The sequence below is a fragment of the Aethalodelphis obliquidens genome, unplaced genomic scaffold (assembly GCF_003676395.1).
Source record: "Aethalodelphis obliquidens isolate GAN/ISIS:26980383/991018 unplaced genomic scaffold, ASM367639v1 scaffold5, whole genome shotgun sequence".
In the NCBI taxonomy this organism is placed as follows: Eukaryota; Metazoa; Chordata; class Mammalia; order Artiodactyla; family Delphinidae; genus Aethalodelphis; species Aethalodelphis obliquidens.
The window spans coordinates 70704540-70732460 of record NW_020837949.1 but is presented as its reverse complement, the minus strand read 5'-3'; the positions used below and the strand labels follow the sequence as shown (position 1 = coordinate 70732460).

The 27921-nt window shown below is 38.3% G+C and overlaps 1 protein-coding gene across 34 annotated transcripts in view; it reads right to left on the bottom strand.

Annotated features, from left to right (window-relative positions):
* The window catches only part of HDAC9 (histone deacetylase 9), a 581092-nt gene that overhangs the window by 431272 nt on the left and 121899 nt on the right, over positions 1-27921 (bottom strand). The gene's annotated exons all lie outside the window — the stretch shown is intronic.

Genomic DNA, 27921 nt, shown 5'->3' with positions numbered 1-27921 from the left:
AAATGTCATAATTATTTTTATGAAATATGTGAAATGTTCTTCTACTTCTCTAAATGTAAAGTGAAAAAGGAGAAAAAATATGTTTCGACTTATTTTACGTAGCAGAATTGGGATTGTTAACGGGAAGTTAAATGACTGAGTATGTCTGGGTCAGAGTAAGATTTATTACACTTCATTGTCAGTTCTTTCAATTCTCTCAAGGGTGAAACTCAATAACCACAAAAACAGTACCTTAATGTGATTTTAGAGACTCTAGGCTGACTTCTGGTAATAAGAAGACACCTCTGCAGCATATAATTTATGTCTGATTCTGACTCCTGAAATATTTCATTGTCAGTAGTTTCGAACCTGAAATCCTGGGAAAATATACTCGGTATAATAACACAAAACCAAGTAGAATCACTATGAATAAACCTTTGTATACAGTGAGTACACAATCAATTAGAAAGGAAGGGTAGCCAAGTCTTATTACTAAAGTTCTGAGTTAGGTTATATGTTCCAAAATACAAATGCACATTATTCATACATACGTTACTATTTCTTTGGTTGAACTATCCTAAATAGCGATGCTCTATAATTAGTCATTATTTATTAGGTTTTTAAGTGATTATACTTTAGAAGAATGGAAACATTGGACTGAGTCTGTAGTAGAAATCGGTGATTATGATGGTGCTGGTGGAGATGATAATGATGATGATGATTAGGGAAACAATGTTTCTGATGACAACTAACGTTCACAGAGTGATTATTATGTTCCACTACTGTCCTAAAAGCTTTGTCAATATTAATTTCTTCAAACATAAAAATCCATATGGGATAGATTCTACTTACACCTTGAATATATCAATGAAGAAACCAAAACCCAGACAGGGAAAGTAACTTACCAAGGTCACAAAGGTAAAAAGGGATGATGTCAGGATCTGTACCCAGGTAACCTAGCTCAACTCTAATCTTCTAAATACTGAAAATACTGCTCTTCCACCTTTCTTTATGTATGAACAGTATAACAATTATACAACTGCCTTTCCAAAGCATTACTAATCATCTACATCAGATACAATGTTATAATGTAGCTATAATTCTTGATCAGATAAAATGATTTCTTTGAAGGAATTTTATAATTCTGCCAAACTACAGAGAGTATCAAAAGTAGAACTTACAATCTTTTATTACTCATTTATTTATTTTTTGTTTTTGACTTCAAAATCCTATACTTTACTTTCCTCTTTGTTCTTCTCTTTTTCCCTTTTCTTTAGCTCTGCCTTGGACTGAGAACCCTAGATTTTCTTGGAACTAGCTAGGTAAAATAAAAAAGTTAATTTTTTTGTGTTTTACACCTGATTTTATGCCTGAAAATACTGAAAGTGTAAAAATAAAGGGGTGGTGCTGAAAATATTGTAAAAGTAGAAAATGGGCAGGAGAGGTGGGCAGAGATCAGGACTGAGTACTGAGTACTGCCTAGAGACCTGAAATGTCTTACTTCCTGGGCCTCCCACCTTAAGGCAAAGAAGGGAAACAGTCTGGGGGAAGGATTGAGGTTCTTGCCAGACCTTCCAGGAGTCCAGAGCTTCCTTCAACTCACTTTATCTTAGTAGAGAAGGCTGAGTCTGAATTACTAGCATACAACTTACTCATGAATAAGGGGAAAAAATGGAACTGTATTAATTTACTTAGATTCCACCCCACCCCCGCCCCCTGGTATGTATGTATGTATGTACGTATGTATGTATGTATTTGTTTGTTTGGCGGTACGCGGGCCTCTCACTGTTGTGGCCGCTCCCGTTGCAGAGCACAGACTCCGGACGCGCAGCCTCAGCGGTCATGGCTCACAGGCCCAGCCGCTCCGCGGCATGTGGGATCTTCCCGGACCAGGGCACGAACCCGTGTCCCCTGCATCGGCAGGCGGACTCTCAACCACTGCGCCACCAGGGAAGCCCTATTTTAAAATGCCTTTAAAACACCAATTTTGTCTCTGAAAAGCTGTAGGTTAATAAATATATTCCATCTAATACCCAGAAAGGAAAAAATGAGGAATCCCTATGTGCTAACTAGATTGGTATCTGCCGTCACCTTGCTTATAACCCTAGGACAAAAATCACACAGTCTCAGACTTTAATCTAGACATGACTTTATGATGAAGGCTAACAGATTCAACACTACAGACTGGCTCTCCAGAGGAAGTACACCAGCTGATTCATCACTTCAAAGATGGAGGAGAAAAGGCACTGTGTTTTCAGCGGGAATATGTGGAGTTGAGACCACACTTCCCAGCTACGCGATTTTCAGCGAGACTTTAGTACTATCTGAGCCTGACTCCTCGTTTGAGAAACATGAAACTCTAATACCTTCCTTACTTCACAGAACTGTGGCCACTGGATTAGATACCTGAGAATAACTGCGAAGATCTGGGTGAACGCAAAAGGGAAGAAAAGGTTTACGGAATTTTTATTATTGCTGCTACTGCTGGTGGCGGGGGTATTACACTAGGGATGGCAGAGCCAAGACCGGGCCCCGGATCCCCAGATTCCCAGTCCAGTCCTCCTGTTCCTAACACATTGCACCAGCTGGGCCCGAGTTCCTGCAATCAAGATGAAAATGTGCCAACAGCTTGGAAAATCAGCATATGCCATTTAAACATTCTACATGAAACCTAGAATTCCATAAGCTTTTCAGAAAAGACTTCACAGGCGGGCAGATAGCTTTTGTTCCTACATGTCTATGAGAATGGGCTGGATATACAGCTCTTAAATATCTTTCAATGACAACATAAAAAAAGTGAACATTAGAATAGGAATGAGAACTGGGTCCTGGTTTTGCATCTTTCAGCTACTATCAGTCCGCTCATTCATGCAAATAAGCAATGAAGACACCTTTGTAGTGCATGGAGTGAAATAGATGTGCTTTAAATGCCTGCTTCACGCATTAGGTATTTGGCTTTGGATGAATTACTTTATATCTCTAAATCTCAGTTTCTCGTGTTAAAATGGAGATAGGTTTGTTTTTGTTTTGTTTTTTCCTCCATATGCTCCAACAGATTCCATTTTCCTTCTTTCTCTGAGTTCATGGGACCGAATCCTGGGACTGCATCACTCCAGTCCTTTGCTGGTTGGATTTCATCTGGACTCAACCTATTGGTAGGACTGGCTAGTGATCAAAGAATTAAGGAGTTAGAGACCAGGTATCCTATGCTCTCTCTGCTACAGTGCTGCATCACCAGGTGTAGCTTTGTCTCTTCCTGATTTCATCTCCCTCTTGAGGGCTCTGCTCCACAGCTTCAGCTTTCCCAGCACTCCAGCAACATTATTTCCTCTCCTTGCTTCTTTAGCCCTGGCTTCTCACTGTTGCTATTTTCTGGGTGCCTCAACATCCCTAAGCAGTCCCTTCATAAAAGTCTACGACCCATATTGTGTAGGTTCTGTTTCCTGCCAAGACTCTGATCAACACAGTCCTTCCTATTTTACAAGGTTATTGTAGACTCAAACAAAATAATGTCCAGTAGAAGATAAACCAGTGGTTCTCAACCAGCAAAGATTTTGACACCAAGGGACATTTGGCTATGTCTGGAGAGATTCTGATTGTCAATATGGGGAGTTGCTGCTGGAATGTAGTGGGCAGAGGCCAGGGATGCTGCTAAACATCCTACAGTGCACAGGACAGGCCCCCACAGCAAAGAATTATCTGGACCCAAACATCAGTATCATCAAGTGTGAAAACCCTTGGGGTAAGCAATCAGTAAATGCAAGTTGTTAATAACTGTACTACACTGGGATGATCAAAGGAGATAATAATATCTGTTGGAGATTCTCAAAGAGGATGTAAAAGAGTATGGGAAGAAAAGAAATATTATCAGAAATCAGGGAGTGCTATAGGTGGCTTAAAATATTAAATATTTCAATACGCTTTATACTTAGAAATTTATTTTAAAACATTCAAAGCAAAGCTAGTCAACTTCTACTGGTTATGAAGATATGCAGAAAGATTCTCAATTTGGGGTAGGATAATATTTGAGGCACTGTGATATCTTTATCAACTGAGGACACACCTTTGTAAAAACTAAGAATCACATATTCTATAAAGTGCAACATAAATTTATTTTCTCAAAATATACAATATACAACTTTTCTAAGTAAAGGTCCAAATCCATTGGTTTTAGCAAAAGCTTTTGCCTGCATTTCAATTTTGATTTTGAGTCACCAGAGATATTAGTATCTAAGTGGTGAAGGCAAAGGTTGGAATGATAGATAACCATCATTTAGTCCTTGCAATGCTTTATAAACTCACTCCTAACATTTCAGAAGCCCACACACCAAAGCTCAGCATGATATATACCCAAGCAGTAGAATTAATGACCTATTGAGCTGACTCAGTTTGCAGTTAAGAGTTAATTCCATGTTTAATGCTCTGGTCTCCCCAAAGGCTGAAGATTTCCATTCCAGTGACTTACTAATGGGAGGAAAATCCTCAAGAGCCCAGAAAGAGATCACTAACTGGGGAGACATTCTGCTTGCATTTGAATGTATGTCATGCCTAGCTGCACTAATTGCATTTCTATTTTTACCCCACACCCATCACTCTCTACATCTCAATTAATCACAAAAACAGAAGGCAAGCTTTTAGTGCATGTATGCCCATCTGAATGCATTTGTTGGCTGAGATGAAAACACTGCATGAAAAATTGATTACAATTATTTAAATGAAAACAATGGTAAAGAGAGAACCAAAACCTTTTTCTCTTTTCACTTAAAAAAAAAGTAAAAGAAGGAAAGAGAAAACATGTGAAGAATGTCTTATGAGTTAAATATATTTGAATCTTTCTTCTCATACTGATCTCCATGGTGCAGAATGAACTTAGGTGTCAGTGGGTATGAAAATAAACAATGGGAAAGAAATAGAAAATTTAGGTAGGAGAAGCACAAGCTAAAAAATTAGGATTCTAAGGCACAGTAAGTGACAAGGCCCAGATTTGTCATTTCACTAAGAGATTGGTGTGTTGAGCATGTATTTGAGTGTGGAGGTGTCATTTTTGCACATGTACACACATACGAACATGAAAACTATCTTTTGCAGGAGCAAATGGGTCTCTGACACAAACAGACTAGACTCAGCTTTCAATGCTAAGTTTTTCATGTACTAACACCCAGCAAACCTGGGTGAGTTTTTTGATCTCCATGAATCATTCTGTCATCTACGGTAGATGATATATATGGATACATCACGGTGGTAGATTAAAGGGGTGGAATGAAGTTCCTAGCTCAACTGGCCATCACAAAAAAGTTGTTCAATAGAGAGATGTTGAATAAATGAATGTTTAATTGTGTCCACATATAAGACTATGAAACATATTAAAATAAAACAAAATGAATAAAATTAAAACGTAGGCAGAGGGATAGAAGACTAAAAGTGGTTTACTCCTTTTGCTTAGGGCAATAGTGTCTATAACAACAACAAAAATAATGATGGTCCTTTTCTGATCTTTCACTTAGTGTATTTAAAATACTTTATGGTTAATAACTGACTTTCCATACTTTCCACACTTTTTTTTTTTTTTTTTTTTTGCGGTACGCGGGCCTCTCACTGTTGTGGCCTCTCCCATTGCGGAGCACAGGCTCCGGACGCGCAGGCTCAGCGGCCATGGCTCACGGGCCCAGCCACTCCGCGGCATGTGGGATCTTCCCGGACCGGGGCACGAACCCGTGTCCCTTGCATCGGCAGGCGGACTCTCAACCACTGCACCACCAGGGAAGCCCTTTCCACACTTCTTTTACTGGCCTGTTTATAATTTCTACTCTATTTACTCTACGTCTTAAATACATCACCTTTTACTATGAATGATTACCTACTTTGTGCATTTTGTTTCTGTTTTTTTTTTTTTTTTTTTTTTTTTTGCGGTACGCGGGCCTCTCACTGCTGCAGCCTCTCCCATTGCGGAGCACAGGCTCCGTATGCACAGGCCCAGCGGCCATGGCTCACGGGCCCAGCCGCTCCGCGGCACGCGGGATCCTCCCGGACCAGGGCACGAACCCGTGTCCCCTGCATCGGCAGGCGGGCCCTCAACCACTGCGCCACCAGGGAAGCCCCTGTTTCTGTTCATTTTTAATCTTAACTTATGAATATTCTTTACATCAGTAATTTAGACAAAAATTCAATAACTACGTATCATGGTATAAAGAAGTTCTTCATTCTTATTGGGTATGATCATAAGGAGAAAAGAAAGATGTTTCCATTGAGTAATGATTAATGATATTATTAATTAAGATCATTAATGATCTATCAAGATTAAGTACTAGATTAAGAAATGTTATTTTAATATTAATGAATATTTAAGATACTCAACAATTCCACCTCCATGTTTAACACTACAATCATCGGTGAAGGTCAAGCTTCCATAGCCAGTGTCAGATCCCTTCTCTGGCATTGTCTATTCTTTTCTACTGGACTAGATATCTATCAGCTTAACAACCTAGCCTCTCTCTCTCCTGGATTTCTCCTGCTATTTCCAACCCACAGGGCTACCTTGGAGCTGCCATATTCTGACACTCTGTCACTTAGAACCAAGCAGGTATAACCTATGACCCATTCACTCTATTTTGAATGTCCTTTCTGAATATTAGGTTTCCTGGAGTAGTTCCTGCCCAAATCACTTTTACACTAACACTGTAGTATTCCCTGTCATGTGTGAACTGTTCAATCAAACGATCATTACAATTATGAAAAGACACTTTGGGAACACAAGTAAATTCTCTTATCTAGTTGATCTAAAGATATAGTGAGGGAGACCTTCAAGATGGCGGAGGAGTAAGACGTGGAGATCACCTTCCTCCCCACAAATGCATCAGAAATACATATACACGTGGAACAACTCATATAGAACACCTATTGAATACTGGCAGAAGACCTCGGACTTCCCAAAAGGCAAGAAACTCCCCACATACCTGGGTAGGGCAAAAGAAAAAAAGAAAAAAACAGACACAAAAGAATAGGGATGGGACCTGCACCTCTGGGAGGGAGCTGTGAAGGAGGAAAGGGTTCCACACACTAGGAAGCCCCTTTGCGGGCGGAGACTGCGGGTGGCGGAAGGGGGGAAGCTTCGGAGCCGCGGAGGAGAGCACAGCAACAGGGGTGCGGAGGGCAAGGCGGAGAGATTCCCGCACAGAGGATCGGTGCCAACCAGCACTCACCGGCCCGAGAGGCTTGTCTCCTCACCTGCCGGGGCGGGGGTGGGGGTGGGGGGCTGGAAGCTGAGGCTCGGGCTTCGGAGGCGGATCCCAGGGAGAGGGCTGGGGCTGGCTGCGTGAACACAGCCTGCAGGGGTTAGTGCACCACAGCTAGCCGGCAGGGAATCCGGGAAAAAGTCTAGACCTGCCTAAGAGGCAAGAGACCATTGTTTCGGAGTGTGCAAGGAGAGGGGATTCAGAGCACCATCTAAACGAGCTCCAGAGACGGGCACGAGCCGCGGCTATCAGCGCACACCCCAGAGACGGGCATGAGACGCTGAGGCTGCTGCTGCGGACACCAAGAAGTCTGTGTGCAAGCACAGGTCACTATCGCCACCACCCCTCCCGGGAGCCTGTGCAGCCCGCCACTGCCAGGGTCCCATGATCCAGGGACAACTTCCCCGGGAGAACGCATGGCGCGCCTCAGGCTGGTGCACTGTCATGCTGGCCTCTGCTGCCGCAGGCCGGCCCCACATCCGTACCCCTCCCTCCCCCCGGCCTGAGTGAGCCAGAGCCCCCGAATCAGCTGCTCCTTTAACCCCGTCCTGTCTGAGCGAAGAACAGACGCCCTCAGGCGACCTACACGCAGAGGCGGGTCGAAATCCAAAGCTGAGCCCTGGGAGCTGTGCGAACGAAGAAGAGAAAGGGAAATCTCTCCCAGCAGCCTCAGGAGCAGTGGATTAAATCTCCACCATCAACTTGATGTACCTGCATCTGTGGAATACCTGAATAGACAACGAATTATCCCAAATTGAGGAGGAGGACTTTGGAAGCAAAGATATATATATATATATATGTTTTCCTTTTTCTCTTTCTGTGAGTGTATATGTGTATGCTTCTGTGTGTGATTTTGTCTGTATAGCTTTGCTTTTGCCATTTGTCCTAGGATTCTGTCTGTCCGTTTTTGTTTTGTTTTGTTTTGTTTTGACTATAGTTTTTAGCACTTGTTATCATTGGTGCATTTGGTTTTTGGTTTGGTTGATCTCTTCTTTTTTTAATTACTTTTAAATTATTTTTATTTTTAATAATTTTTTTATTTTAATAACTTTATTTTATTTTTTAAAAATTTCTTTCTTTCTTTCTTTCTCTCTTTTCTTCTGGGTCGTGTGGCTGACAGGGTCTTGGTGCTCTGGCCGGGTGTCAGGCCTATGCCTCTGATGTGGGAGAGCAGAGTTCAGTACATTGGTCCACCAGAGACCTCTCGGCTCCATGTTACATCAAACGGAGAAAGCTCTCCCAGAGATCTCCATCTCAAAGGTAAGACTCAGCTACACTCAACAACCAGCAAGCTCCAGTGCTGGACACCCTGTGCCAAATAACTAGCAAGACAGGAACACAACCCCACCTTTTATAGAGAGGATTAAAATCATAGTAAGGTCACACAACCCCAAAACATACCACTGGACAGGAACCTGCCCACCAGAAAGACAAGATTCAGCCTCATCCACCAGAACACAGGCACTAGGCCCCTCCACCAGGAAGCCTACACAACCCACTGAACCAACCTTAGCCACTGGGGGCAGACACCAAAAACAACAGGGACTACAAACCTGCAGCCCGCGAAAAGGAGACCCCATATTGATAATTACCTTAAATGTAAATGGATTAAATGCTCCAACCAAAGACAAAGAACAGCTAAATAGATACAGAAACAAGACCTATATATATGCTGTCTACAAGAGACCCACTTCAGACCTAGGGACACATCCAGACTGAAAGTGAGGGGATGGAAAAAGATATTCCATGCAAGTGGAAATCAAAAGAAAGCTGGAGTAGCAATTCTCATATCAGACAAAATAGACTTTAAAATAAAGACTATTACAACAGACAAAGAAGGACACTACATAATGATCAAGGGATCAATCCAAGAAGAAGATATAACAGTTGTAAATATTTATGAAGCCAACATAGGAGCACCTCAATATGTAAGGCAGATGCTAACAGACATAAAATGGGCAATCGACAGTAACACAATCATAGTCGGGGACTTACCCCACTTTCACCAATGGACAGGTCATCCAAAATGAAAATAAATAAGGAAACACAAGCTTTAAATGATACATTAAACAAGATGGACTTAAGTGATATATATAGGACCTCGCATCCAAAAACAACAAAATACACTTTCTTCTCAAGTGCTCATGGAACATTCTCCAGGATAGATCATATCTTGGGTCACAAATCAAGCCTTGGTAAATTTAAGAAAATTGAAATTGTATCAAGTATCTTTTCTGACCACAATGCTATCAGACTAGATATCAATTACAGGAAAAAAAATCTGTAAAAAATACAAACACATGGAAGCTAAACAATACACTACTGAACAACCAAGAGATCACTTCAGAAATCAAAAAATACCTAGAAACAAATGACAATGAAAACACGACGACCCAAAACCTATGGGATGCAGCAAAAGCAGTTCTAAGAGGGAAGTTTAGAGTAATACAATCCTACCTCAGGAAACAAGAAACATCTCAAATCAACAACCTAACCTTACACCTAAAGCAATTAGAGAAAGAAGAACAAAAAAACCCCAAGTTAGCAGAAGGAAAGAAATCATAAAGATCAGATCAGAAATAAATGAAGGAAACAATAGCAAAGATCAATAAAACTAAAAGCTGGTTCTTTGAGAAGACAAACAAATTGATAAACCATTAGCCAGACCCATGAAGAAAATAAGGGAGAAGACTCAAATCAATAGAATTAGAAATGAAAAAGGAGAAGTAACAACTGACACCGCAGAAATACAAAGGACCATGAGAGATTACTACAAGCAACTTTTTGCCAATAAAATGGACAACCTGGAAGAAATGGACAAATTCTTAGAAAAGCACAACATTCCAAGACTCAACCAGGAAGAAATAGAAAATATAAACAGACCAGTCACAAGCACTGAAATTGAGACTGTGATTAAAAATCTTCCAACAAACAAAAGCCCAGGACCAGATGGCTTCACAGGCAAATTCTATCAAACACTTAAAGAAGAGCGAACAACTATCCTTCACAAACTCTTCCAAAATACAGCAGAGGGAAGAACACTCCCAAACTCATTCTATGAGGCCACCATCACCCTGATACCAAAGCCAGACAAAGATGTCACAAAGAAAGAAAACTACAGGCCAATATCACTGATGAACATAGATGCAAAAATTCTCAACAAAATACTAGCAAACACAATCCAACAGCACATTAAAAGGATCATACACCATGATCAAGTGGGATTTATCCCAGGAATGCAAGGCTTCTTCAATATATGCAAATGAATCAATGTGATACACCATATTAACAAACTGAAGGATAAAAACCATATGATCAATTCAATAGATGCAGAGAAAGCTTTCGACAAAATTCAACACCCATTTATGATAAAAACTCTCCAGAAAGTAGGCATAGAGAGAACTTACCTCAACATAATAAAGGCCATATACGACAAACCCACAGCCAACATCGTTCTCAATGGTGAAAAACTGAAACCATTTCCACTAAGATCAGGAATAAGACAAGGTTGCCCACTCTCACCACTGTTATTCAACATAGTTGTGGACATTTTAGCCACAGCAATCAGAGAAGAAAAAGAAATAAAAGGAACTCAAATCAGAAAAGAAGAAGTAAAGCTGTCACGGTTTGCAGATGACATGATACTACACATAGAGAATCCTAAAGATGCTACCAATAAATTTGGTAATCAATGAATTTGGTAAAGTAGCAGGATACAAAATTAATGCACAGAAAACTCTTGCATTCCGATACACTAATGATGAAAAATCTGAAAGAGAAATTAAGGAAACACTCACATTTCCCACTGCAACAAAAAGAATAAGATACCTAGGAATAAACCTACCTAAGGAGACAAAAGATCTGACTGCAGAAAGCTATAAGACACTGATGAAAGAAATTAAAGATGATACAAACAGATGGAGAGATATACAATGTTCTTGGATTGGAAGAATGAACATTGTGAAAATGACTATACTACCCGAAGCAATCTACAGATTCAATGCAATCCCTATCAAACAACCAATGGCATTTTTCACAGAACTAGTACAAAAATTTCACCATTTGTATGGAAACACAAATGACCCCAAATAGCCAAAGCAATCTTGAGAAAGAAAAACGGAACTGCAGGAATCAGGCTCCCTGACTTCAGACTATACTACAAAGATACAGAAATCAAGACAGTATGGTACTGGCACAAAAACAGAAATATAGATCAATGTAACAGAATAGAAAGCCCAGAGATAAACCCACGCACATATGGTCACCTTATCTTTGATAAAGGAGGCAAGAATATACAGTGGAGAAAAGACAGCCTCTTCAAAAAGTGGTGCTAGGAAAACTGGACAACTACATGTAAAAGAATGAAATTAGAACACTCCCTAACACCACACACAAAAATAAACTCAAAATGGATTAAAGACCTAAATGTAAGGCCAGACACTGTAAAACTCTTAGAGGAATACATAGACAGAACACTCTATGACATAAATCACAGCAAGATCCTTTTTAACCCACCTCCTGGAGAAATGGAAATAAAAACAAAAATAAACAAATGGGACCTAATGAAACTTCAAAGCTTCTGCAGAACAAAGGAAACCATAAACAAGAGAAAAAGAAAGACCACCCTTAGAATGGGAGAAAAGATTTGGAAATGAAGCAACTGACAAACGATTAATCTCCAAAATTTACAAGCAGCTCATGCAGCTCAATATCAGAAAAACAACCCAATCCAAAAATGGGCAGAAAACCTAAAGAGACATTTCTCCAAAGAAGATATACAGACTGCCAACAAACACATGAAAGGAAGCTCAACATAACTGATCATTAGAGAAATGCAAATCAAAACTACAATGAGGTATCACCTCACACCAGTCAGAACGGCCATCATCAAAAAATCTACAAAAAATAAATGCTGGAGAGGGTGTGGAGAAAAGGGAACCCTCTTGCACTGTTGGTGGGAATGTAAATTGATACAGCCACTAAGGAGAACAGTATGGAGGTTCCTTAAGAAACTAAAAATAGAACTACCATATGACCCAGCAATCCCACTACTGGGCATACATCCTGAGAAAACCATAATTCAAAAAGAGTCATGTACCACAATGTTCACTGAAGCTCTATTTACAATAGCCAGGACATGGAAGCAACCTAAGTGTCCACTGACAGATGAATAGATAAAAAAGATGTGGCAATATATACAATGGAATATTACTCAGCCATAAAAAGAAACGAAATTGAGTAATCTGTAGTAAGGTGGATGGACCTAGAGTCTGTCATACAGAGTGAAGTAAGTCAGAAAGAGAAAAATAAATACCATATGCTAACACATATATATGGAATCTAAAAAAAAAGTTCTGAAGAACCTAGGGGCAGGACAGGAATAAAGACGCAGACATAGAGAATGGACTTGAGGACATGGGGAGGGGGAAGGGTAAGCTGGGACAAAGTGAGAGTGCATGGACTTCTATATATTACCAAACGTAGAAGAGAAAGCTAGTGGGAAGCAGCCGCATGGCACAGGGAGATCAGCTCGGTGTTTTGTGACCACCTAGAGGGGTGGGATAGGGAGGGTGGGAGGGAGAGGCAAGAGGGAGGCGAAATGGGGATATATGTATATGTATAGCTGATTAACTTAGTTATAAAGCAGAAACTAACACACCATTGTAAAGCAGTTATACTCCAATAAAGATGTTAAAAAATAATAAAAATAAAGATGTAGCTTACTCTAATTTAAAAATCTCATAACTAGACAAAGGCCATTTATTTTCAAATTAGCATTCAGAAAAATACAGTAAATCTAATACAACTTATGCTTTTTTGGGGGCTTGGATAATATGAATCTCCAATGTTATGAGTCAGAGTTTATACATTTTGATATTGAGAAGCAAAATTTCTAGTCTACCTCTTTCTAATTACAATCATTTAATGATATGTAATTCACATAAAACAGTTTTTAGAAACCATTTATTGGGAAATTTTAGCTTCTAATAGCTAGTCACATTTATGGTAATATATAAATGCGATTTCCTGTACGAATTATAATACTCTTCTTTTAGTTTCAGAAATATTAATGTAGACAACCATCCATCTTCTTATTTAGAACACGCTAATTATGTCTATTTGTTCAAAGAGAATTATTCTTCTTCAAAAAGCACATTGGTAAATGTTACATAATTTATAGTGTGATCTTCTGAGAAGTGTTTTGTAATTACATTTACTGCTTTCTTCTGATTATGTGAATCATGCATGTTTGAAATTTTTGGAAACAGGACAAACTGAGTATGTACCCTACTCATGTATCCTTTGTGTTGTATCTATAAAAGTATTTGAAAATGAGAATCATATTACATTTATAATAATATCCTGTTTGTTCACTTAATAAGGTACTATGTAATTATCCCAGTAATTATCTATGCCTTGAAATGATTACATTTATTCTATTTTTCATTTAAAAATCTATCATGAATCTTTTCCCAAGCAATTATATATTCTTCTAAAAATGCATTATGTGGATATACCATATATTATTCAGCTACATTTACATGTGAATATGTCATATTTTATTTAAGCATTTGAAAACATTTGGGCATTTAGGTGATCTACAATGCTTTGCTTTCAAAGCACAGTAGCACACATCACTGTGAATCTACATGTCCATTTGTATTTCCTTCCATCAATGTAAACAGAAATTTAATTCATATGATAACAACAATGACAACAACTTTCTTGTGAAAATAAAATCAGTGGGTATAAAGGGCAGAGAGTATTACGGAGTCCTGGGAAGTAGCTCAGAGGAGTATGGGAAAACAAAATGGAGGTCCTGGTTAACAGAAGCTTGGTTTAGAATGGAAGGGTTGCTAGCTCTGGGTTGGCATTCGCCCTTAGCATCTGTGGATGCTTCATCTCGTGAGCCAGAGCAGGCACCTCTAAAGCTCAAAAACCTATGACAGGGCACTGAGTTTCCTCAGCCCAACAGCAGGACTCTATGCTGAATCCTGCTTCCTTTTCTTCAGTGTTTCTCCACAGTGCCTGGTACTCAGCTGGCTTAGTCAGCACTCAGAAAAACATCTACTGAGTGAATGAATACACAAATTGCTACTCAATGCTGGGTTTTTGGTTTTGTTTTTAATACTAGCACAGAAGAAGAAATAATTATTTAAAAAATTTTTTATGACATTTAAAGTACAAATTGCCATTTTTAACAGATAAGATACTTTAATCAAACAATGTGATTCTGGACAGAAACAAATAATAATAAGTGATAATAAGCAAATAATAATAATGAGATATATTTTATCACTTTTTATAGTTTAAATGAAACTTTCTATTCAGTTGGTTCCATTGTTTAAGTTGAAGAGCTATTAAATAATACTGAGAACCAAAGTTGCAAGTTCCATGAGGAGTGGGAACACGTCTAGTTATGTTTCCACTGTTTATTCGGCACGTATACAGTACCTACCACATAGATTAAACCCATTAGTTATTTATTGAATGAATGAATCAATGAATGGGAAAAGGGGTGTGTTAAGTGCTGAGGCAACTGTCTCAGAGATAGACCAGAGAGCCTTTTTCTCCTAGGCATTCCTGGTCTAGCAAGACCAAATGACACACTGTCATCAATGCCATGTGATAGGTGTAAGCAGAGCTTTGGGGCTGGGAGGCAGAGATTCATTTGCCTTGAGGGGAAATCCTGGGGACAGAGAGATCCTGACAGGCAGAGGTGGGAGGGAAGTGCAGTTCTAGGCAGAGGAAACAACCCTGTCCAGGGGAAGATGCTGGCAAATTTAAGGGATGGGTATTAAATATTCTAGCAGGGTGGGGAAAGGATACTAAGTGGAAGGCAAAACTTCAAAAATAAATGTCAGGGCTTGCCTGGTGGTGCAGTGGTTGAGAATCCGCCTGCCAATGCAGGGGACACAGAGTCAAGCCCTGGTCTGGGAATATCCCATGTGCCGCACAGCAACTAAGCCCGTGCGCCACAACTACTGAGCCTGCGCTCTAGAGCCCATGAGCCACAACTACTGAAGCCCACACGCCACAACTACTGAAGCCCTTGTGCCTAGAGCCCGTGCTCCACAACAAGAGAAGCCACTGCAATGAGAAGCCCACACACTGCAACGAAGATTAGCCCCCGCTCGCCACAACTAGAGAAAGCCCACGCACAGCAACGAAGACCCAATGCAGCCAAAAATAAATTAAAAATAAACTTAAGAAAATTAAATGCCAAGTAAAATTTAGCTAAGTTATGTAATACTAACAGAGGCTACTCAATCTGTAACTTCTAACTCCCTCTCTCCGCTGGCTTTCTTCTCAGCATGTAGACATGCTCAGATTTTTCCCATTCAAATAAAAATAAGCCCTCCTGAGATACTGATATTATTAGCTACTGTCTGCATTTATACTTTAATTCACAGTCAAGTTTTTTTTTTTTTAAGTAGCTTTACACTTGCCACCACTGCTTCCTAACCTCAAACCACTGCAATATGGCTCTAACTGTCACTGTTTCACTGAAATTACCACACACAGCACTCGGAATAGTAAATGCAATAATTACTCCTGTGTCTACTCTCAGGACTGAACAACTACATAGACTCATGGTGGGTCTCAGTAAACAGCTATTGAATGAAAAAAATGAATGCTCGCATATAGCCAACATGAAATGAAACTTACAGTAAAAGACCAGGTTTCAAATGTTGCTGAGAAGAGAACTAGCTGAACTTCAACTTCTTTAATTTCTAAGAATTTCTTGATGCTGAACTTTATGGCAAGAGGTCTTATAGATCAGGTGTGGAATGCAGAAGGAATTTCATTTTTCTGGCAAGCATCAAAAATACCAGGTTTTGGAGTCAAGGAAATCCATATCCTATACAGTCTAGAATACCTTCAAAGTTAATTCCTTTATACACTTTAATTTTTTCAAATATAAAATATTTTACTTACCTAAGCAAAAATAAATTTTGAAAATCTGTATTTTGAAAATATAGCAAAATTTTGAATTATGACTTCAATAAAACAAACTTGATTAGGAGCACGTTTCAATCTTCTTCAATACAGTTTCTAAAATAATGGTTTTTAACCTAGAGCCTGAGGGTTTCTAATAAAGTCAAGTATCTGAACAAGTATTTCACAGCTTAAATAATGTAGTACTCTGGGGGGAGTCTGTATTTATAGATATATTCATATCTTTTTTTCTAAAAGCCCTCTTGAGTTCTAAAATTTCATACTGAAAAATAGAATTGAAAATTAATTACATTATTAATCTTCTTTAAGTAATGAACTAATCCGGACTATGTACACATACACAAAAATTACACTGTGCACTCTATAGTTTTATTCACCTCCTCTACTAGATGTATCTTTTGTATACTCTTTTGAATAGAAATGTCATGAAAAGTAGTTTTATTTGTGGATATAAACCTTGTAACATACTTTCTACCCACATACTTCATAAGAGCTACATGTATAAACATAGGTGTGAACTGCTTTCGTGGCAGGGCAAGGACCATCTTAGCAGGCAAGATCTGCACTGGAGCAGCCCTGTTATTTTACAGGGGTACATGCTGGAACAGCACACAATTTTTCCCAGAAAACAACCTTATAGTTGGGATGGTATGGTCCAGAAACCTAACACCTATCTCCTAATAACTCCCTGAGTATACCATAAACCTAAGGTTTATTACGCATTTGTGCTCTCAGCATGAACTTACCTGGTTATATTCATAAGAGTGTGAAGTTGTTTTTCAGTCTTGACTGTGCCACTAACTGTGTGATTTGGGTAAAGCATTATTTAATGTCGCTGTGCCTCTGTATTTATGCCTGCAAATATGGACAATATCATCCATTCTCCTGACCTTAAAGAGTTCAGGAGTATTGATTAAAATGACAAATAGTAAATAGAGTAAATCACTGTCTAATTTTAAATGCCATACAACTTAACTTTCTTCAATTGTATGACTTTTAATTTTTTTGTCTCTGATGTTTACCTGAAAATTTTCAGTTCATTCCCATAAAACGATATCATTCTCTAACCTGTTATTTTGTTTACTTTTTCTTCTGACTTGCCTAGTGATAGCCATCCAAAAGCAGTCAATCTCTTCACTACAAAATATTACTGCAAATTAAATTCTTTTTTTTTTTTTTGCGGTACGCGGGCCTCTAACTGCTGTGGCCCCTCCCGTCGTAGAGCACAGGCTCTGGACACGCAGGCCCAGCAGCCCTGGCCCACGGGCCCAGCCGCTCCGCGGCATGTGGGATCCTCCCAGACCGGGGCACGAACCCGCGTCCCCTGCATCGGCAGGCGGACTCTCAACCACTGTACCACCAGGGAAGCCCACAAATTAAATTCTTAAAAATTATTTCATGAAGAATCTTCCCATATTTTTAAATACCTAAAGAGATGTATATTACCTCCTATCTTAGTCTATATATTTATTTATTCCTATAAGAGAAGTTTATTCAGTGCATAATATGAGCTCTCTGAAGATGCTGGGGATACAATACAAAACAAGCTATAGATATTAACCTTAAGAAACTTCTCAGCTAAGCAGAGAATTTTAATTTTAATATAGACATATATGCACAGAGAATTGTCCAGGTATATTTGGGCATATATACTGGCATAAAGAATGTAGTGAGTATTTAGGGTAGCCTGGTGGGTGATGGGAAGGCACCAAGTAAAGCTTAACAAAGGGGAGCATGTATCAGCTGAGCACTGATAGATGAGTATGAATTACTCAAGCATACATTTTAGCAAGGATCTTGTGGAAAACCAGGTATAAATGGCTTGTGTGAGTGTGAAACAGAAATACTTATTCATGGAACTGTAAACTGTTAGGTACTGTTAGGACAAAGGAGAATGAGGTGGTGGAGGGGGGAAGGTAAGGGAGGGAGGGTGAGAGAAGAGAGTTTGTGCTTGCCATGGAGGGACTTGAGCCTTGTACATAATAGAAGAGGTATTAATTGACATGTAAGTAGGAGGATAGGAAGACTAGATTTAAATTTTAAAAAGACAGAGGGTTGACTGGACAAGGCTATGCTGAAATCAGAGAATGGTCAATACTTGGAATGGGGATATGACTAAATGGGTACTGAACCACAACAGAAGACATGATGAGAAAGAGGAAGTCTAAGAGCAAGCAATGACGGAAGCTTGTATCTGATGAGATGAAGGGGAACCAGTAGCTCAGTGTGACTGCCAGATTTCTGGATTAGGTCATATGTAGAAGTGGTTCCATTAGTCTCTTTAGGGAATCACATTGTTCAGTTTAGTTTTTACTGGCTTTCTGGTCAGTCTAGTCATGTACATATATTTTAATGCTTAATTACTGCTGCTTAGAACTGTTATCAGCTTCAATATAATTTCAAGTCTTTAGGTGCAACCACTAGTCTTTTGGGCCCTTTAGAACCCCCTGAGATACATCTAGTTGCCATGGCTCAACATCACTGACTTCTGATCAACAGGAGTTTGTCCTCCACCCAGCTCAAATGCCAAATTGCTTCCTGCTCTTCTTTTCCTGTTTCAAAACTTTCCAAGTCATTTGGGCAGGTCTTGTTATTATTTATTTTCTTTTGCAAGTTTGACTTTGTAAACTTCATGGTTCTGGAATGTTCTTGGTAATTCACTTCTGCCGTGATGGAATTCACAGCTTTATTATCTTTATCATAAACTTTCTTTATAATACATATTTATAAGGAAACACTATTATCTATTTGAGAATGATGTAAAAGGTAATATTTTGCCTTTGGATTTATTAAGGTCACCCAGAGACCTTCTCTAGACAGACCTTCCGTTAAATACCTTCTATTTAGCCAATTTTCTCTGGGTGATTGTCTGGATAAATAAACCTCGAACAAACTTCAAATAAAAAGGTAAAGAGGGAATTCCCTGGTGGTCCAGTGGTTAAGACTCCACACGTTCACTGCCAAGGGTGTGGGTTCAATCTCTGGTTGGGGAGCTAAGATCCCACAAGCCGTGCAGCGCGGCCCACCCCTCATAAAAACGGTAAAGAGGTAGTAAATCAAAGTATGCTTTAGCAAACATCATCCTATAAAACTCTTAAGTAGTTGTGGTAGGCAGAGTAATACTTCCAGGACAAAGATGTCTATTCCCACTCCCCAGAACTTGTGACTATCACTTTACATGGCAAAAAAGATATTAAGGCTGCAAATGGATTTAAGAGTGCTAATTGGCTTATTTAAAGATGAGGCAATCCCTATCAAACTACCACTGGCATTTTTCACAGAACTAGAACAAAAAATTTCACAATTTGTATGGAAACACAAAAGACCCCGAATAGCCAAAGCAATCTTGAGAACGAAAAACGGGGCTGGAGGAATCAGGCTTCCTGACTTCAGACTATACTACAAAGCTACAGTAATCAAGACAGTATGGTACTGGCACAAAAACAGAAATATAGATCAATGGAACAGGATAGAAAGCCCAGAGATAAACCCACGCATATATGGTCACCTTATCTTTGATAAAGGAGGCAGGAATGTACAGTGGAGAAAGGACAGCATCTTCAATAAGTGGTGCTGGGAAAACTGGACAGGTACATGTAAAAGTATGAGATTAGATCACTCCCTAACACCATACACAAAAATAAGCTCAAAATGGATTAAAGACCTAAATGTAAGGCCAGAAACTATCAAACTCTTAGAGGAAAACATAGGCAGGACACTCTATGACATAAATCACAGCAAGGTCCTTTTTGATCCACCTCCTAGAGAAATGGAAATAAAAACAAAAATAAACAAATGGGACCTAATGAAACTTAAAAGCTTTTGCGCAGCAAAGGAAACCATAAAGAAGACCAAAAGACAACCCTCAGAATGGGAGAAAATATTTGCAAATGAAGCAACTGACAAAGGATTAATCTCCAAAATTTATAAGCAGCTCATGCAGCTTAATAACAAAAAAACAAACAACAATCCAAACAAACAAAAAACAATCCAAAAATGGGCAGAAGACCTAAATAGACATTTCTCCAAAGAAAATATACAGACTACCAACAAACACATGAAAGAATGCTCAACATCACTTATCCTTAGAGAAATGCAAATCAAAACTACAATGAGATATCATCTCACACCAGTCAGAATGGCCATAATCAAAAAATCTAGAAACAATAAATGCTGGAGAGGGTGTGGAGAAAAGGGAACCCTCTTACACTTTGGTGGGAATGTAAATTGATACAGCCACTGTGGAGAACAGTATGGAGGTTCCTTAAAAAACTACAAATAGAACTACCATATGACCCAGCAATCCCACTACTGGGCCTATACCCTGAGAAAACCATAATTCAAAAAGAGTCATGTACCAAAATCTTCATTGCAGCTCTATTTACAATAGCCCAGAGATGGAAACAACCTAAATGTCCATCATCGGATGAATGGATAAAGAAGATGTGGCACATATATACAATGGAATATTACTCAGCCATAAAAAGAAACGAAATTGAGCTATTTGTAATGAGGTGGATAGACCTAGAGTCTGTCATACAGAGTGAAGTCAGAAAGAGAGAGACAAATACCGTATGCTAACACATATATATGGAATTTAAGAAAAAAAATGTCATGAAAAACCTAGGGGTGAAACAGGAATAAAGACACAGACTTACTAGAGAATGGACTTGAGGCTATGGGGAGGGGGAAGGGTAAACTGTGACAAAGCGAGAGAGAGGCATGGACATATATACGCTACCAAACGTAAGGTAGATAGCTAGTGGGAAGCAGCCGCATAGCACAGGGAGATCAGCTTGGTGCTTTGTGACCGACTGGAGGGGTGGGATAGGGAGGGTGGGAGGGAGGGAGACGCCAGCGGGAAGAGATATGGGAACATATGTATATATATAACTGATTCATTTTGTTGTGAAGCTGAAACTAACATACCATTGTAAAGCAATTATACTCCAATAAAGATGTTAAAATGAAAAAAAAAATAAAAAATAAAGATGAGGCGATTATCCTAGATGACCCAGGTGGGCTCAATATAATCACAAGGGTCCTTTCAACATATGGAAGAAAGAGGCAGAATAGTGAGTATTGGAGTGATGCAATGCAACAAAGACTCACCTAGTCATTTCTGGCTTTGAAGATGGAAGGCGGGCACAAGCCAGAGAGTGTGGGTGGCCCTAAGAAGCTGACAAAAGTGGATAGACTTGCTCCTAGGGCTTCCAGAAAGGAACACAGCCCTGCTAACACCTCAATTTTAGCCAATTTTGGATTTCTGATCTCCAGTATAGTAAGATAATAAATATGGGTTGTTTTAAGTAACTAAGTTCGTGCTAATTTATTACAGGAGCCATAAGAAGTCAATAGAGCAGTCTAATAAATTCCCAAGTTGGCACTGCTTTGGAAGTCTGAATATCCTGAAATACTGGTTCTGACTAGATCACATTTCACTGTGCTATATTTTTTTGTATTGTTTTTAGGTAAGGAAGTAGGATATTAAAGAAAACTATTAATGCTATATGCCCATTGCTTAGCAAAATTACCAAGACAATAATTTCCTTAAAATTAATATTTAACACTTGATCAGATAAAATTTTTTATAAAAAGTAAAGCTTTTATTAATATAATTACTTATTTGTAAAAGTATCCAAAAAAGAAAAAAATACAAAAATATAGTTTTCTCTTTTAAATTTTTCTGTTAATGTTCCATAAGTGTGTAAGTTAAGGACCATTTATTTTAACCCCCAAATGCTGAGTACTTTGTACATTCTAAATAGCGTCAAAAGCAAGCAATTTCCAAAACTCACTGAAGTGGGAACATTTTACTCTTTTTTTAAAAAAACAGATTCCATTTGAGATATTAAGTTATTAAGCCAAATAACAACTGTATGATGAGGCCCATTTCTAAGAATGATTTCCCCTTTTGGTGCAATGTAACTAAAATGAGTGAAAAAAAACAGTTTAGACCTCTAATTAGTCACTTTCAAAATGTGGTTAATTAAAATATTTTTACCTTTACATATGATCTTTATGGTATGAGATACAATTCTACTCTCCTACAACTTAATCAGCTAAATATAAAATGTGACCTTCCATCTGGTAAATCAATTTAACAGACATAATTGTGCCCTACCATAACTCAGTAAGACACTGAGGAAAACCACTGAAATGCTATTTCCTTTTCTTTAGAAGAGAATTATGTACAATTTCAGCATGCTTTGCATTTCTAAAAGTTAAAGTCAACAGGGAGGTATCACTCTCCTTTACATGAGTTTCCCATGAGAAAATCAACAGCAAAGTATAAAGCTTGTGCTGTTATTCATGAAACACTCCTTAATACTAACTTGGCTTTAACCAGAACGTATTATTTGGCAACTAAAACCTTTAATTAGAGTTTGCTTTGAGCATATTTTCACTGAATTTATGTTACATAAAGGCTCGAAGAACAGCATTGTTTTTCTAACCAGTTGATTCGAATTCAGGTGGTTTAAATGTTGTACTTAAGCTATGCGTAGAAAAAAAGAGAATGTTGCTCCGATTCTCATTTTATTGGCTTTAATTATGACTCAACATTTCTGAACAAGTATTGACAGAAGCTAGACAAGAAAGAGAATGAGATGCTCCTTTTACTGAAAATTTCCTGAGCACCTGCTCTGTGCAAGGTTGTATACTAGGTATTAAAGTGGGCGGGAAATTTATCCGAAAAGATGATTCCTACTGTAAAAAAGTGAAAGAGCTGGTAGGGGAAAAGGTCTTAACCTGGTGATGGATTGGACAAGAGGAGAGAGAAGATGATGGAGCCAAAGTGGAATCCAATGGTCAAACCTGAATGATTCAGGGAGGGGTATTTGCAGAACTAAGGAAATCAGGAAGAGGAGCAAGCCTTGAGGTAGAAGATAGGAGGGTCAATGTTTAAACCTGGTAGGTTAAACCAATTGCAGGACATCTTGGAAATGTCAGCCTGGAATCTATGAAAGTGTTGAGAATTAGAGATGTGGATTTAGATCACAAAAGAAAGAACTTAAAGCAAAAATGTGAAGATGGTCCTGATCAGTCTGTTCACTGTAGGAATGAGAAAGCTGGGTTAAGCCCTACCATCAGAGATACCTGCTGATTAGAATGAACAGAAACTAGAATTAAAGAAGAGGGTGATGATAATTAAAACATGGGGAAATTAAAACATGCATCTTTCATGACTACATCCTTTACATTTGCAGCCTATGAAACGTAGGATTTCTAGAGTCCAGTTGTCTCTTCTCCCATGTTTCATTGGCTGCAGATGTAAAGGATATAGTCATGAAAATAGAAGACGGGACTCAGATGAATGGAAGTACAACACATAAAGTTAAAATCTGAAGGATGAAGAGTTGTCAGTGGGGTCAAAAGCAGCAAAAGATAATAAGGAAACCTGAGAAAAATCCATTGACTTGGGGATTCGTAAATTACTGGTGTTCTTTAATACTGATACAGAAGAGAAAAAGAGCTGAATCAGATGATACACACATTTCTATAACACCATAACCTAGCAAAATAACTAATACAGAATAGATGCTCAGTAAATGTTATACTGATCTCATTCATATAGGTGACGATGAAATAAGCTCAAATTTTGACAACAAAAGAAGGTTAGAAAAAACTGGAAGAATTTAAAATTTTATTTCTTTTTAATTCTTTTTTTTAGGAGAAGGATTGATTTTGAGTGTTGGAACATCACAGAAGAAGCTTGTTAATCAGAAGACTTAGAAGATGCTTGCATTAGGGGGATATTTAAGCAAAGTCGCTTAGCTCCTGGAAAGCAACCATGGTCTCTTAATCAGACTGAGCACAGTTTCTGGCCCAGAGTAACTGCTGAAAACAAATTTGCTCTCATTTCTCCCTTCTCCCATCTCATTAAGCAAAACTGAAAGGGGCAACTTTGAAAATTACCTCTTTCTTTGTAACAGATTAAATTAGAAGATTGCTATTGAAACTGAGAAGAATGACAAAACTTAAGAACTGATCTTCCCAATATTTTTCATCCTTTGCAATCTCCATTCTGTGACGTAGCAAAGCAGACTACATTCAGTGTCAGAGGAAGATGACTCCCTGACCATCCACCTCAATCACTAAACACCTATTCAACCCTTACTCATCTTTAATTTTCTTCCAACTTTATTATTTTTTTTAGTTTTCCCCAATATTTTTTACTTTTTTATATTTTTATTTATTTTTTGTGCAGCAGGTTCTTATTAGTCATCCATTTTATACACATCAGTGTATACATGTCAATCCCAATCTCCCAATTCATCACACCACCATCCCCACCCCACCGCGATTTTCCCCCCTTGGTGTCCATTCGTTTGTTCTCTACATCTGTGTCTCAATTTCTGCCCTGCAAACCGGTTCATCTATACCATTTTTCTAGGTTCCACATTTATGCATTAATATACGATATTTGTTTTTCTCTTTCTCACTTACTTCACTCTGTATGCCAGTCTCTCGATCAATCCACGTCTCTACAAATGGCCAGATTTCGTTCTTTTTATGGCTGAGTAATATTCCATTGTATATATGTACCAGCTCTTCTTTACCCATTCATCTGTCGATGGGCATTTAGGTTGCTTCCATAACCTGGATATTGTAAATAGTGCTGCAATGAACGTTGGGGTGCATGTGTCTTTTTGAATTATGTTTTTCTCAGGGTATATGCCCAGTAGTGGGATTGCTGGGTCATATGGTAATTCTATATTTAGTTTTTTAAGGAACCTCCATACTGTTCTCCATAGTGACTGTATCAATTTACGTTCCTACCAAGAGCACAAGAGCGTTCCCTTTTCTCCACACCCCCTCCAGCATTTGTTTCTTGTAGATTTTCTGATGATGCCCATTCTGATTGGTGTGAGGTGATACCTCATTGTACTTTTGATTTGCATTTCTCTAATAATTAGTGATGTTGAGCAGCTTTTCATGTGCTTCTTGGCCATTTGTATGTCTTCTTTAGAGAAATGTCTATTTAGGTTCTGCCCATTTTTGGATTGGGTTGTTTGTTTTTTTAATATTGAGCTGCATGAGCTGTTTATATATTTTGGAGATTAATCCTTTGTCCACTGATTCGTTTGCAAATATTTTCTCCCATTCTGAGGGTTGTCTTTTCATCTTGTTTATGGTTTCCTTTGCTTTGCAAAAGCTTTTAAGTTTCATTAGATCCCGTTTATTTTTGTTTTTATTTCCATTACTCTAGGAGGTGGATCAAAAAGGACCTTGCTGTGATTTATGTCATAGAGTGTCCTGCCTATGTTTTCCTCTAAGAGTTTTATAGTATCCGGTCTTATATTTAGGTCTCTAATCCATTTTGAGTTTATTTTTGTGTATGGTGTTAGGGAGTGTTCACATTTCATTCTTTTACATGGAGCTGTCCAGTTTTCCCAGCACCACTTATTGAAGAGACTGTCTTTTCTCCATTGTATATCTTTGCCTCCTTTGTCATAGATTAGTTGACCATAAGTGTGTGGGTTTATCTCTGGGCTTTCTATTCTGTTACATTGACCTTTATTTCTGTTTTTGTGCCAGTACCATATTGTCTTGATTACTGTAGCTTTGTAGTATAGTCTGAAATCTGGGAGTCTGCTTCCCCCAGCTACGTTTTTTTCCTTCAAGACTGCTTTGGATATTCGGAGTCTTTTGTGTCCCCATACAAATTTTAAGATATTTTATTTTAGTTCTGTAAAAATGCCATTGGTAATTTGATAGGGATTGCATTGAATCTGTAGATTGCTTTGGGTGGTATAGTCATTTTCACAATACTGATTCTACCAATTCAAGAACATGGTATATCTCTCCATCTGTTGGTATCATCTTTAATTTTTTTCATAAGTGTCTTATAGTTCTCTGCATACAGGTCTTTTGTCTGCCTAGGTAGGTTTATTCCTAGGTATTTTATTCTTTTTGTTGCAATGGAAATGGGAATGTTTCCTTAATTTCTCTTTCAGATTTTTCATCATTAGTGTATAGGAATGCAAGAGTTTTCTGTGCATTAATTTTGTATCCTGCAACTTTACCAAATTCATTGATTAGCTCTAGTAGTTTTCTGGTGGAATCTTTATGATTCTCTATGTTTAGTGTCATGTCATCTGCAAACAGTGACAGTTTTGCTTCTTCTTTTCCAATTTGGATTCCTTTTATTTCTTCTTATTCTCTGATTGCTATGGCTAGGACTTCCAAAACTATGTTGAATAATAGTGGTGAGAGTGGACATCCTTTTCTTGTTCTGATCTTAGAGGAAATGCTTTCAGTTTTTCACCATTGAGAATGATGTTTGCTGTGGGTTTGTCGTATATGGCCTTTATTATGTTGAGGTAAGTTCCCTCTTTGCCCACTTTCTGAAGAGATTTTATCATAAATGGGTGTTGAATTTTGTCAAAAGCTTTTTCTGCATCAATTGAGATAATCATATGTTTTTTCCTCTTCAATTTATTAATATGGTGTATCAATTGATTTGTGTATATTGAAGAATCCTTGCATCCCTGGAATAAATCCCACTTGATCATGGTGTGTGATCCTTTTAATATGTTGTTGATTCTGTTTGCTAGTATTTTGTTGAGGATTTTTGCATCCATATTCATCGGTGATATTGGTGTGTAATTTTCTTTTTTGTAGTATCTTGGTCTGGTTTTGCTATCAGGGTGATGGTGGCCTCATAGAATGAGTTTGAGAGTGTTCCTTCCTCTGCAATTTTCTGGAAGAGTTTGAGAAGAATGGGTGTTAGCTCTTCTCTAAACGTTTCATAGAATTCACCTTTGAAGCCATCTGCTCCTGGACTTTTGTTTGTTGGACGATTTTTAATCAGAGTTTCAATTTCACTACTTGTGATTGGTCTGTTCATATTTTCTATTTCTTCCTGGTTCAGTCTTGGAAGGTTATACCTTTCTAATAATTTGTCCATTTCTTCCAGGTTGTCCATTTTATTGGCATAGAGTTGCTTGTAGTAGTCTCTTAGGATTCTTTGTATTTCTGTGGTGTCTGTTGTAACTTCTTTTTCATTTCTAAATTTATTGATTTGAGTCCTCTCCCTCTTTTTCTTGATGAGTCTGGCTAATGGTTTATCAATTTTGTTTATCTTCTCAAAGAACCAGATTTTAGTTTTATTGATCTTTGCTATTGTTTTCTTTGCTTCTATTTCATTCACTTCTGCTGTGATCTTTATAATTTCTTTCCTTCTGCTAACTTTGGGTTTTGTTTGTTCTTCTTTCTCTAGTTCCTTTAGGTGTAAGGTTAGATTGTTTGAGATTTTTCTTGTGTTGAGGTGGCTTGTATAGCTATAAACGTCCCTCTTAGAACTGCTTTTGCTGCATCCCATAGGTTGTGGATCATCGTGTTTTCATTGTCATTTGTCTCTAGGTATTTTTTTTATTTCCTCTTTGATTTCTTCAGTGAACTCTTGCTTATTTAGTAACGTACTGTTTAGCCTCCATGTGTTTGTGTTTTTTACATCTTTTCCCCTGTAATTGATTTCTAATCTCATAGCATTGTAGTCAGAAAAGATGCTTGATATGATTTCAATTTTCTTAAATTCACTGAGGCTTGATTTGTGACCCAAGATGTGATCTATCCTGGAGAATGTTCTGTGTGCACTTGAGAAGAAAGTGTAATCTGCTGTTTTTGGATGGAATGTCCTGCAAATATCAATTAAATCTATCTGGTCTATTGTGTCATTTTAAACTTGTGTTTCCTTATTAATTTTCTGTTTGAAAGATCTGTCCATTGGTGTAAGTGAGGTGTT